General features: G+C 36.1%; 1 protein-coding gene across 3 annotated transcripts in view; it reads right to left on the reverse strand.

Moving 5' to 3' along the window:
* The window catches only part of lobo (coiled-coil domain-containing protein lost boys), a 108,570-nt gene that overhangs the window by 39,191 nt on the left and 54,450 nt on the right, over nt 1–14,929 (reverse strand). The gene's annotated exons all lie outside the window — the stretch shown is intronic.

Below are 14,929 nucleotides of genomic sequence, written 5' to 3' on the forward strand. Positions count from 1 at the left end.
TATAAAAAATAATTAATCAAAAAAATAAAACGATAGATGCACCTCAATGGTGGATATCCATAGTATATTAAAAAATAATTTCTCTAGTGCCATAATTGAGGAAGGGATAAGTATAGTACGTTTGTATGGACAAGGCGCTGCTGTCCGGCCCTCTTAACATTAGAATAATAAAATACAGTACTGAGATCATTTAGATTGCTTTCAATGGAGATATTTTGCCAAAATATGTGCCAAAAATCCACAAGACAACATTCGATCTGCTATTAATCTATTTATACCAGCCACTCACCATCAAGTCTATTGTCAAGTTTGCATGATACGATATATGGTAATTGGATTATTAGTCACATCACGATCGCCCAAAAGACAATTTTTGCCATGAAAATAGCGAATACGGAATATATGGCACTCGAGTTCTCTTTAGTATGATAATAATGGTATGAAGTATATAGTATGATGAACTTTTCGGCTGCTAGATGATCCGTTACAGAGATTTTAGTGACTTTTTGACGAGCGATTATCACTGAACCACGATATATTGGATCAATTATCCTTGAAGGTGTGTGGTGTGTAGCCGGTATTATGTATGTACATATAATGCAAAATTAAATAGAAATAATTCACTAACCACCTATTAGAATATCTAAGCAGTCATTTTCAAAAAAAATATGGAGTCCAAGGAACTTATGATCATAGTCGAGACGATCTACTTATAGTAGACCCAGTAGACTCTAGAGAGGTTTGTTCTATGGAAAGTGTCACTATCTCTACTGTACGTAAGGTACATACATTTTGAAAACAAAAATTTGCTAACGCGTGTGACACACTCCATTTATCATTCAGACCTGAGTGACGAGATGTCACGTGGCTTCGCGTTTTCGAGGAACTAGTGTGGTGTGTCCTTAAGCAGATACTATTCATAATTTGTCATTTTGATTAATATTAATATACATAAGAATTCCACAAAAATGCCAAAAAATAAACGACTAAATCAGAAATAAATATTAAAGAGCATTCATTCATCCCAACATCAATAAAGCACAACATTTACTACTAGGCATGTACATACATATATTTGATGAGTTGAAATGACTCAATCAATTGGAACTAAGCAAATGCAATAAGTAGAAGAGAACAAAGAAAATCCTAATTCAGATAACTCTTTATCATACGATTTTGCTAAAGATAGTGTTATCGTTAGAGCCCGGATAACCGTTTATTGTTCAAATGTTGTAAATGCATTGTTAAAGGTTTGTCGAACCTTTTTTTACAAAGCATTTACAACAATTGAACAATGAACGGCACCTTGGCTATCCGTACTCTAGTTATCGTTTTATGTACATACATACACACCAATGGCATGCCGTTCATGGATGCTGTGGATGCGGCGCATCCCTTAAAATTTACTTTATTTTCATACCGTATATTTGCTGAATTTTTTTTATAATTGTTTTATTTATCTTTAATTTATTTTTGATTACGTGATTATGATATATACGATCTTATGTCTGGTCCAAAATTGACGTAAACGAGCATCCCCGTTGAAAGGCCGTAGCCGTCTGCGCGATTGGTGCTTGTTTCCCATCAAGCTCGTATCGCTATGGATGCTGAAGTTCTCGACAAATCTTTTGCGCATGCGCACAAGTGAGCTGTCACTCTTGCTTATGCGCATGAGTGAGAAAACTGCAGTCGTCTCGCTAGCGCGGCAATTGCTCTGGAAGCAAAATCTCTTTTTGCGTATGTATGGACTTAATTTGCTTTTTATATATGGACATTTCGCTTGATTCGTTGATTGATATTACGTACGTTACTTTCTAAGTTATTTACTTTTATTATTTTAATGTAATTTATTAAGTCCTAAATAATTATTTATCATGGCCCTAAATATGGATAGCCAAAGTCACGATGCAAGTTGATTTATCGCCGTTGTTAATAATAATTGCAATTGTTTAATTAAAAAAAGGACATTTGCTTCTCTGGCATATAATGAAAAAAATATTATTGTTTTGAGTCCAAAACCCACACCAATATTGAATATTCACTCAAAAACGAAAACATATCAAAGACACTTATAATAATAAATATATAGATGACAAAGTTTCGAAGAATAAAATAAAATTTAAAAAAATAAATTGATCGGTTTTTGGATAGCATTCCCTGGTTGAAAAGTCACCGCATAAATTACGCGTACAAACTAATTGTATAATAAAAATTATACAATTAATTTGCACTAACATATAGCAGCATTCTATCTGCATATTATGCAATGCAAACCTTCAATCGGTTGTTGTTTTTATAATATAATACGTTTGTATGTATATGAAAATATGAAAATGAGCACGATTTTATAAAACAACCTGTTGACTGTCAGCTGATTCTCATATTGTGCAAACGTGTCTGGGTGTCTGTCTGTGGCCGAGTTTGCTTTATGTGAACCTCCCCCACCCCACCCTACTTATACCTATAACTTTTTTATTGCTCTTACTACCGTAACAAATATTACAGGAACCATGTTCACCATTTTATTCGCCAACAAGGCCGATAAACAATACGTTTAACCCTCCTTTGTTTTACATTCGCTGTTTACTGCCCGTGAAAATTTTCCTATATATCACATAAATATTATACATCGCATTTTTTTTCTTTTATTATAATTTATTTTTGAAAATTTATATAAAAATTACTCAACGATAAGAAATATAAACGTCGAAAAAACGTTCTCAGCAGAGAAAAACTTCGAAAACCTCTACGATGCGGTAGCTCTTTGATAAAAGCCTCATAGTCCCCGGAGGCTGCGTTTCCTAATTTATGAACCACTGGTATTATATAATATTATATAACGACTCTCTTTGCCATCCACAAACTGAGACTTTTGCACAATATTCAATTTTACATCGAAAAACTAGAACACCTTATTAATTTTAAATACTTTCTCGTGGAAAAACTTTGATTATTAATAATGTATTTATTAAAAACGTAATTTTTTAATAAAATTTACATATTTATTATATTACTAGTGGTGTACCAGATAATATATCATCGCCACACACTTGGAATAAAAAAATTAATATTTTACAGCGCAATATTTTATATATAATTTTTTTTCCATACTTTTCCTTTTGTCATTCATTTTGACAACTGACTTTATATTGTTACATTTATTTATACATACATACATATGTATGTTTATTTTAAAAAAATATAAATTTATGTATTTTGGACATACACTACCGTCCATATGTTTAAGACCAAACCTATAACTCGATTTCTAATGTCCATTAAAATAATTTAGCGTAAAATAGTTCAAAGAAATGGGTATCATTTGTTTCCCTACACCCTTGGATTTAATTTGAGCAAAAAAAAGCAGGGATTATCCCATTGGTTTGTTGTTTTTTTTATATAAGGGTTCAAAATGGGCTCAAAGACACCGCGTGACGAATCGACACATGTTGCAATTCGACAACTCTACTATACGCAGTTTATGTTGCGAACTTTTTTTGTTATTTTATCCTGCTGATATGACATCGAAACAGTTCAAAATAATAAACCCTAAATGAATTTGGTTCAGTTTAATCTGACCAGTCAGACTTTGAAGTCGTATTAGCGAAAAATTTATAATACATAAAGAGGACAAAAATTTTTGAAGAAATATGGGAAAAAATAAAAATCTCACCATGGAAACTCGAGGAGCCATTATTGCTCTTTACAAACAGCAAAAAACCCAACGATATATCGCCGAAAATCTGAATATTTCGAAGACTGCAGTACAACAGACGATAAAAAAATTCCAAAATTCTAACAACATTATGGATTTATCAAAATCAGGACGTCCCAGAATCACAACACAAGCATTGGATCAACAAATTATATTATTGAGCAAGCGAAATAGAAGGATAACGGCACCAAAAATCGCCTCTGACATAGAAAAGACAGCCTTCAAAAAAGTATCGGTCACCACGGTTAAACGTCGGCTGATGGAAGTGAAGCTGGGAGGGCGCATAGCAGTAAGAAAACCATTATTAAGAAGAAATAATAAAGCGAAAAGACTAGCTTGGGCTCTTCAGCATCGTAATTGGTCAATTGAAGATTGGTCAAAAGTGATTTGGTCCGATGAATCGAAGTTTGAATTGTTCGGTTCGAAAAGACGAGTTTACGTCCGGCGCACTCCCCAAGAAAAAATGATGCCAGACTGTGTGCTGCCAACAATCAAGCATGGTGGTGGATCCATAATGATATGGGGATGTTTCTCAAGAGCTGGAGTTGGGAATTTAATCAAAATTGATGGAATTTAAAAAAAACAAGGGTATTTGAAAATTTTAAAAGAACAAGTTTTGCCGTGCGGCCGGAACTTATGTGGGCATGATTTTATATTCCAACAAGATAATGACCCAAAACATAAATCAAAGCTATGCATGGACTTCTTACAACAAGAAGAAGAAAAAAATAATTTAAAAATCATGAACTGGCCTCCTCAATCCCCCGATTTAAACCCAATAGAACTTTTGTGGGACGAATTGGACAGACGAACCAGAATCCATCGCTCAACATCCATAAATAAGTTTTGGAATCATCTACAGGAAAGTTGGAAGTCCATACCTCACATCACACTTCAAAATTTAATAAATAGAATGCCGAGACTATGTGCAGCAGTGATTAAAAGTAAGGGTGGGTTTTTTGACGAAAGTTCAGTTTGACGTTTTTATTTTTTTATAATTTTATGTTTATTAATTGTTGTAATATCTTTATTTATTTTAATAAATGCGTATTTTTTGAACATAACTCAGTTTATATTTTTTAAATTGGTCCAAAATTGTGTAAAATATGCTCCAAAAACACTTTGGTCTTAAACATATGGACGGTAGTGTATAAAAACTGTTGTAAGTTTTATTATGAAAATAAAACAAAAAAATTATTTAATGGAGAGGTTGGAAAGGATAGTTACTAGAAACATATTGCTTTTGGAAAAATGGCGCGACTCTTGGAAAATTTTCACATTTCAATATTGGTCCTTAGCCAAAAATGGCACTTTTTAAACTTGTTTAGTACAACTGATATACATACAATTGCAATATTATATGTATATATTTGTACTGAAACGATTACAATATTATATATTTTTATCCATTTCGTAAATGGACAAAAACAAGGACACAACACCGCCCCAACTCTAAAGGTACATAAGTAGATATAACTTACCTATGTAAATGATAAAATTCGATTAAAAAAGTCTCGTCCGTAGAAACAAACACGTAATTCGTTTGCAATCTGCGAATTGAATATAGCGGAGCGAAAAAGTTGCCTCGAAACGGGGTTAAAAGAGATTAATGAACCCGGGAGCGAGAGATAACTTTGGGAAGTTAACGAAATTACTTGTTAATTATACCTTTTTGCGACACGAATAGGCCTAACGTGTTTTAAAACAAAGTCAACGCTTTAGCGCGGCTTAAAAGTTTGACATATCAAGATCCGTTTACAATTCCATTTAAGGTGCTCTCGCTATCGAACCGATGGATGATAAAAGTATACACTCCGGCCCTAATTTAATTTAGAACTTCAACATATGAAATGTAACCAGTGCTGACATCCAGAGAGTTTCCCGAAACCTTTTATTCGGTCTATAAAATGTCCTTTAATCATTTATATATACCGTATATACATACATACATACATAAATTTGAGATAAATTAAACCCAATGAGCATCATCTGTAAAACAAAATCAGATTTCCATGGATATTTTGATACTACATAGTGTAAAATGGGAACATGGTAAAAAGTATCCACTGTTTAAATGCATTATTGGGTGAAAATTAGAGACCCGGATTAGGCTAAAGTGCCTGAACAAATGATACGCTGGGTTTATTACAGAACGGGGTAAGTGCGGGTAGACCTACGTCCCTAGACAATACATACACCAACAGATCGGGGATGCACGGTAGATCAATTATTCTGGAGTGAACGGTGGATCCGTGTGGACCTCCTGAATCGTTGAATAAATGCTGTGAAGCGACTTGAACCCACCCCTATGCAACACTAGTGTGATAATGTGAGAGTTTTTTGTCGGATACCCATTGTTACAGAAAACGGATGACACCTCTGCTCCAATTGAAAAAAAAAATGAGAGCACACCTACGAGTATACATATACATATAATATATGTACATATGTACGTTCGCGAGTATTATATCAGAGAAGTATATACAATTGTAGCCGACGGCAACAATATGAAATAATAGATTCGCCGAAAGGATAATGCGAGTCTGCACGCAAAGTTCACATAAAATTTGCTGGTTGTTTTGTATCTGGTTCAAGGTCACCAGTGCATTTGTTTCTGTTGAACCCGGTCAAAAAGTTTCCACCCGACCGACTTCGCATACTTTTAACATCTCCACTTGACGACCGGGGAGGGGTTGGAACGGGGCTCTTTTCAAACGACTGAAAGGAATCTTCTATTTATCTTTCGTATTCAACGAGATGAGTATCAAAATACTTGGCGATTGTCAACTTTTACTCGGGCAAAAGATCAACCGTCAAATTAGGGTTTTCAGGTTCCATGCAAGTCAAACCAGGACAAACCCCCCCCCCCTCCTCCAAAAAAAATCAGATCTTTGACTTTTCTATAGATGTATGTATTTTTAATCGAAGTGATAATATTTAGATTTTATAATTGATTTCTATAATTGATTTTTTTAATTCGCACTCTAAGCTTCAAATAGCTTTAGAGTGCGTTCTATTGCATGTAGTAGGATCTATGAGAGTAGATTTTTATATTCAATATTAGCAAAATCACAGAACTGTCTTTCTGTTCCGACGGTGTAAATTGCAAAATAACTAAATATTTTAAAAATTATTTGATCAATGTCACACGATAATTGGTCAGCTGCGGTTTGTAATGTATTATGTAAAATGTGAGCGGGGCATCTAATTCCTCCAATGACTGCTCCAATTTTTATTTTCAATTTATTGTACACATTATTACTTCCATTTCTTTTTCGCCCACCAAAATTAGCATTAGCATTGTCACCCCCAAATCCAATGCCATTTTTTTAAATGTATTTTCATATCCTTTGTCGTTTGTATACAAAAATTGACGACCATATCTGAATTTTCCCTCGTTTAACTCCCCAATTTTAACAATTTTGCATTATAAAATATTGAATTACAAGCGGAAATATTTTTTGATTTCTATGGTTACTATGTATATGTAGAATCTATGCTAATACTATAAAATGAGCAACTTTGAAGTTCATTACGAATGAGATCAACTGAATGAGGTGCGAAAGCTTGATTAATCAAAGAAGTTGTTTTTGTTTTGGCCGAACTATATTGTGTGGCAATTTTAAAATCGTTAAACAATTTTGGTATTAATTTGTTAAGGCAGTCTGTAATCTAAAGTCTACAGTTCATTGTTGAATATTGCTGCAGTGTGTACCAGACTGTCTGGTTCAGATATAGACTTTTTGTTTATAGTTTATGTTACATATTTTTTAATTCTGAGTTAAAAACTTCTGTAGGAATTTAAAAAGTAGTAAACCGGGACATTTGGGCATCCCGAGATGTCTTTTTCGGGAGCCCGGGACGAGACTTAAAACTGGTGACAATCCTGATTAATCGGGACGCCTGACAACCCTGTTTACGAGGGATCAATTTTGTTCTAATTAATTTCATTTTTTTACTCTGCAAGAATGCCGTCAATACCTGGTAATGATTTTTTTTTTAGTTTAAGTTTGGACCACTGTGGCATTATAGGAGTCCCTTAAGTGCCACAATGGTCGAAAAAATACAGAGAGATGAGGAACATAAAAATATATACATATGTAAATACACAGACGAAAAATACATTTATACATAATCATAAAAAACATTATAATAATAGCATATTAAGTAAAAATATCAAATAATAAAATAAAGAGTAGGGAATGTCTCGCATTGTTTTGTTTATGATTAAATACAATGAAGAGATGTAGTTTCAGGTGACGAGGAAAATTTTTGACGATTGAATGACTGATTTTTGACAGCTTCAATTTTCCACTCTGCAATCAAAAACTGAAGGCCTTGAAATTAAATTTGAAAATTCTAATTTCAAGTCCTTAAATAGTCTAGTCCTTATTAAAGGCGGCTGAAAGGTTAAGGCTGAAAATGGCAGCAACTCAAATTAATACTAATATTTTCCAAATACAATAAAATCTCGTGTATTGAATTTCTAAAAACCTACAGTAAAATTCCACAATAACAAATGCCAAAATTTTCATTATAACAAACTATTTTTACGATCGCGAAAAAAATCACGTCAACATCAACTGCTAGGGTACCTATTCATTTTCCAAACTATGTACATATGTACATATGTATGTCATTTTGGTCGTGAAAATAATTAGTTTTATTGGAAATTTCGCTAAATAGTCAAATTTGAATGTACTAAATTTGAATAAATGAAGTATATCTATACAGCTATACATCATTTATTGTAATTAGTAACAAAGCCAACCGATATCTATGTAAGATTGTTTAATTAAAAATAAATGCATTAAGTCCTTTATTACTAACGAATCAATCTAGTATAAAATATGTATATACATATAATATTTATGTATTTAAATGTAATGTTAATTTTTTTTCTCGATACTTATGTATACAAACGATTTTGCCGAAATATTTTATGTCCACTATTTTAAGCCTAAAAATTCCAATAAAATGAATCTCGAAGAAAACTCATCTACGGTGTGAAATTATCCAATTTAACCACCATATAAACTAGCACACTGTCACGTAAGTAACAAACGTCGGGAAACTCAACAGATACTAAATACTAACCTAACATATCATATGTAAAATTCGAACAAATTCGATTAGGAGGCATTATTCAATTTAATGAATCTAGTACCTACATATGTATATAATTGAACCGTTATCTATTCGTAAAAAAATTGAATCTGTTCAGAAAATTATATATGACTCTTGCCACTGTTCAAAAAACTATCAATGTAAGTTACAACAGTACAGTAAATTTAGAGGTCGTAAATTGAACACTGTAATTTGCAAAAGATAACAAAGGAGTGCTGAATTTTGATAAAAGGAAAGATCAAATAAGCGTCGAAACAAGAACACTGATAGCAACAACACACTACTAAACAAAGCTCGGAAGCGATGTCGGAAAAGTTTCCGACGATAATTATCGGACAGCCGGTTTTCCGCAATTCATTATCATAATAAAAAAGTTATCGTTTCAATTGGTCTGTTTAAAAGTTTACGCGGTGTCGGTTATGTGGCACGCCGCTACAGACCACTCCACCTAAACACTTTATTGTATTTTAATAGACCATTTCTTATGAATGAATGAAATGTTGCAACCACCATCCCCCCCCCCTTCTCCCCCACCCTACCACCACCATTCACTCAGCTCTGTTGAACCTTTTTCCATACATGTACATAATTTTTATATCAATATGCCATTCCTATCGTCTACCTCTATATTCTATGTACATACAAACATGCATATATAAATTGGATGCACGCACAATATATAACACAAAGGGAGTAACATTTCCAAGGAGTAAAAATTCCACACTAAATAAACCGTACATCTATAGTTTTAGACTTTGAAATTGTATTGAATATTGTTATTATGTATTTGAATATTATTAAAGTTTAATTCAATAAAATGTAATTTTGGATTTGCGAGGTTTACAAGTTAGTGTAATTTGCGGTTCTCGAAACTAAATATTATCCTAAATATAAGATTTCAAAACAACCTCGTTAACATTTTACATTTTAGGTCAATGTCTTAATTTCTATTGTGAAATATGGTTGATGTAATACGAAGCAATTTTTATATTTCTGAATGAACAATGAGGACAATCTTATATACAAAACCGAAACGGCGTCTGTAAATCGTTTCTGATTGGCTATCATCAAGGTCGTTTCTGATTGGCTGGATTGGTAAAAAAATGTTTGTGATTGGTCGGTCGTTAAATAATAATATAATTTTTTTTCGATTCAAATAAATTTAATAAATCTTTTCATGGTTCGATGGTATTCTCAGTAGGTACTAGACTGCATTTCCATTTACCGAATGAAGCTGGTCAGCACCACTAGTTACTATAATATATAAAATCAAATAGAGCAAAAGATTTGCTGATTTTATCTGGATAATTGGGACCGTTCCATACAAAATCGTTTACCCTTCCCATTATTTTCAATGTCAATGTGAATGTTATACATTTTTATTTTCAAATTAGGTCGTATTGACTTATGTAGTATTGGAATCGCATCTACAATATACATATGTACGTAGACCATTCTATTTGATGCAATAATGAAAGTTTGCGAAACAAAGCCTAGTTTTTGACCGGCCGCGTGCTTCGGCTCTGACAAAGGAATAGTTTTCGCGGGCGCCTTCCAGTCGCGAGGGGGTAGTCTTGATGGATTCTGGGGTAAGTCTAAAGGCGAGGGAAGTGGGGGGGGTGGGTTTTATGGGAGGGTCAATCGCGTTATTAAATAGTATTGTGGGAGGAAGTAAAGGTGTCGGAGGCCGGGTATGTAGATGATGTCCGGAGATATGTAGATGGCCTCACCTAAGGGAGTGTCCTGGGCGCGCGGGTCGTTCTAGGGGGTGGTGGGTGGTCGATGGTGGTGGAGGGGGTTGGCTATCGATGGCTCGCGCGGCGCACTATCGATCCCACCCCCTCCCCGCGGCCAGCAGACGCCTACTCCTACCACACAAAGCCTTAGATAGACGGATAGACGGAGTTATAATACGGGCGACCCTAAGCAAATAAGGGGGTGGCGGGCGGGGCCGCGGCCGGCGGTCCCGCGCCCCCCTCCCCCCTCCCCCCCCCGCCGCTCCACCCCGCCCTCCCCCGCGCCGGCGCCCCGCGGCCGGCCTAACTGCTTTAATTGCCGCCCTTATCTGGCCGGTCCGGCCGCGGGGCCGCGCCCGCCCTCACCCTCCCGCCCACCCCTGCGCGCCCCACTGTCTTATCTTCCCCCGCGCGCGCACACGCACGCACGCACACACACAGCCGCGACACACACCCAAATAAATAACATTGTAATTGAACGCCGGGCGGAGGCCGCGGACGGCGGCGTCACGCGCTAGAGATGCTCTTGGACCCGAGGGGGGCGAGGGGGCCGGGAGAGAGGGGGGGGCAGGTCGGCGGAAATAGGAGTTTGGGGGGGTTGGAAACCTACCCCTCCCTCCCGGCCGCCGAGCCTCCCACCAGGTGGCGTCCGAAACACTCCCCTTAAACACCCACTGCAAAAAAAGCAGACAAATTTTCTTTCCAATTTCCATCGTTAGACGCTCTCGACGCGATCGCTTCGAAAACTCTTTTCAAATAGCCGTTGAAAACGCTTTTCTGATAACGCACGCACAATGAAACTCGCTAGGCTTTCAATTATTCTAACCTTATTTAAACTGAATAGAGCCTTTGTTAAAACTTTAAAATTCTAATCAACCATCATATACATATACATACATATGTATGTACATCTAAGCCCGCATAGTAACACCGGGTCACCTCAATACGTCACCATACATACATAGTTGCATAAGCCAAAATTTATATATAATATTAAAGCCGTGTAAAGCAATAATTATAAAATAGAATTTGTACATATGTACATATATTAGTCTATTCACACGGTGTTTTTTAGAAGATTTATCAAAACAGAAGAGTTTTACACTAATTTCGCTTGTAAACCAAAAAAAAAATTAAGATCATACTAATGTCACATTTTTAGCGCCTACAAAATTCCTTTATTTAAAAGTCAGACCCAAAAACAAAACATATAATTTTATTAAAAATATATATATTTACAATAAAATAATACGAAAAAGGTTTCACATCCCTGACCATTGATAACTCGAGCCACTTAATACAGGTGATTGTACGGTTCCGAGTGATGTTTATATCATAAAAAGCGATACCCGGACTTTTTACTCGTATCGTTTACAAGCCGGAAAAAAATTTTCGAGATCATCACTCATTTTTCACCTAACGAATTGTCATTAATTAGTATCGCCTAGTTATAATTATTTTAATGGATATCGTTTTAAATTTTATGCTCGGAAATGGAGGCTCAGAGTCAGAGCCTCCTCTTTATCCCCGTTTAATAATCATACCGAATTTGTGTTGAATTTATTAACTGAACTCGTCCCGAGCACGCACCCCCTTCCCGACACGTTTGGGTTTGTCTGATTCTTCATTATTATTCATTTTCGTACAAGATGTCGCCATTTCATCCGTCCGTGCCCGATTCAATTAACTCAATTTCAATCTATGACGCGTTTTTCTTCTGCAACCTTATTAATTATAATCTGCGCCACTTAAAGTTTGCACAGCGTAACCAAGATACTCTCATTAACATAATGCAACAACTTTTCGCCGTTTTAAATTGAATTCTTATTCATTTGCTCCTCACAATACTCGAACTTGTGGAATACATATACATAAATATGATCCTTTATGCTGCATACATATGTATGTACATATATGAATTTGAATACATATAGTAAAATCCTGAAATATCACTTTTCTTGAATACGAACAGGCAAAAAACAGACAAAATTCACACAGAATTAAAATATACAGATATTTCAGACGAGATCTGGGTCTACAGATAGTACGATTATCGATCGTAAAGATCCCTATCATAGCTAGCGATTTTGCTACGCTAAATCGAAACATAAATCACTCAACTGGTTCGGCAATTTGTTGCGGATAATCTTTGCCACACAAAATATTCCGAGATTATATTGAAAAAGAAAGTAAAATACAGTCTTCAGTTAGCAGATGTTTACAAAAATCCACAAAAATGTTTTTACAATTATTTTAAAGAACTATATATTAGTTTGTCACTTGATTGTTTAGTGTGTAGACAAAGCCTACGGTAGATTAATCGTTTCAATGATCTCTACTTCATATTGCTTCTTCTGTGAGCAAATTGGGCACAATAATCCAATCATACATATATATGTACATATATAGGTAATACATAAAAGATTTATTAGATGTTTAGACATAAACATGCATATGGTTAGACCAATTGACTCTATTTAATATATAATAATCTATTAATGAATTAAAAAATAAATAGAAAAAAGTAAAAAAAGCTTCGAATATTAATCTTATGTGAGATGAGATTGAATGGGAGTGAAAAAAGTAGCTTTACCACTGTTTTAATGAGTTGCAAAGGGGTGGTAGAAAGAGGCGTATTGGTAGCTAGCTCTCATCGCTCCGATCTGACACAAAATTCTGATGTAAATTAAAATAAGTTCGTTAATGATTAAACTCCTCTAGCTTCATGTCGGATTCATTAACTTACTTTAATATTAGCTAACCCCTGTATGTCGGTAAGATATCAAAGCAACCTGAAGAGTGGTTCAAAATCAGATCACAATTTTTTGGCGAGCAGAAATTTCACTGAACTAACAGAGTGAAGCTAATAATAAAAAGCCCGATTAGTATGTGAAAGGCTACGTATGATAGACAAATTAACTGTTAAGTTGTTAATTTATAATAAAAATAGAGACTATATTTAACATTTTTTTATATTAAATTAGTAGTCGAAACTCAACAAACTGTTTTTATCCTGTGACAATCCTCTTGACACGAGTTCCAAATGCGTATCGAAACGTCAAAGGCCAAGCTAATTTTGTCGAACTTTTTAAAACTAGGCAGAAGCGTTACAGAAAAGTTACAACTCAAATTACCTTTATTAGATTAAATGGTTGAATATTTTTAGTCTATCACCCATGTATGTACATATGTAATTGATCACAAACGAAGTCTACGATTGATCGGCTTCGATGATTAGTTTCATCGTCTATGATCTATCGAAGATAACACGAGTTGAAATAAATATTGAGACCTCATAGGAGACAAAGGATCTCGTTTCCACACACCCAGTAGTACATAGAGTAGCACTGGCCAACGCTCTTGAACACTTTATCCTTGTTGATCGTTTATTACTTTGGTCCTTCGTTTGGGCACAAGGTGTCGCCGGAGACTCCTCGTCCCCTATCCTTCCCCCCCGATCAATAATCGAGCCTTCGAGGAAAATCAAGATCACCAACGAAAACAAAGAGGCTCTCCTGATAGTCGGCCGACTCCTGCTGATCGCCGCTTACCCTCGACCCAGTACCTACCCTACCCATGGTATGTCGTGCTAGAACACACACACACACACACACACAAGCCTATGTATGTGTGTTATTAGTTATTCCGTGGGCGTCGGGGGGGTGAAGGGGGTTCGGTTCGAGGAGGAGGATGAGGGGGTGGTGGGCATCCGCGGCTTACGGTGGCGCAAGAGAAGGCTCATTACCCAAATGCCCATCGGGCGAGGGGGTGGCAGGGGGTGGAGAGGGGGGGGGCGGCAGCCCATCTGGACACGTGAGGGAGAAACCCGAAGCCCCGCGGGGGGTGCGGTCGGCGGGGCTCTTTACATTAACCACGCGGCGGGGGCGCCGCCCCTGCCGCCCCCCGCGGCCGCCTTCCTTCACGACACGCGGCGCCGCCGAGCCTCGTCCGACGCCACTATTATTACACCCTCTCGACCTAAACTACCCCCGTCCGTGCTCGCGTGTTTCGCACTTTTTCGCGATCCCCCGCAAAACTGCACACGAGGCTAGAAATTGATTGAATTTCGCACACAAAGAGCGCCTCCTTTTTCACATTCGATATTACATATCCATATATGTGAGACCTTGAACCCATCTGATAATAAGTTCAAGTTTTCGCTTGCTCTCTTTCGATGGCAAAAGTCGATAGAACAAAGACAAAAGCCACAACATTGAAAGCTAATATTGGCTACGTACATATTTACCACTTTTTCTATTAATAAATGGGCTACTCGAAAGTTTTTTGTATCAAAAGCATCATATGTTGAAGATTCTTTGTTAAATATATGTATGTAATTGTAAAATCTAAC

The sequence above is a fragment of the Arctopsyche grandis genome, chromosome 13 (assembly GCF_051622035.1).
Source record: "Arctopsyche grandis isolate Sample6627 chromosome 13, ASM5162203v2, whole genome shotgun sequence".
In the NCBI taxonomy this organism is placed as follows: Eukaryota; Metazoa; Arthropoda; class Insecta; order Trichoptera; family Hydropsychidae; genus Arctopsyche; species Arctopsyche grandis.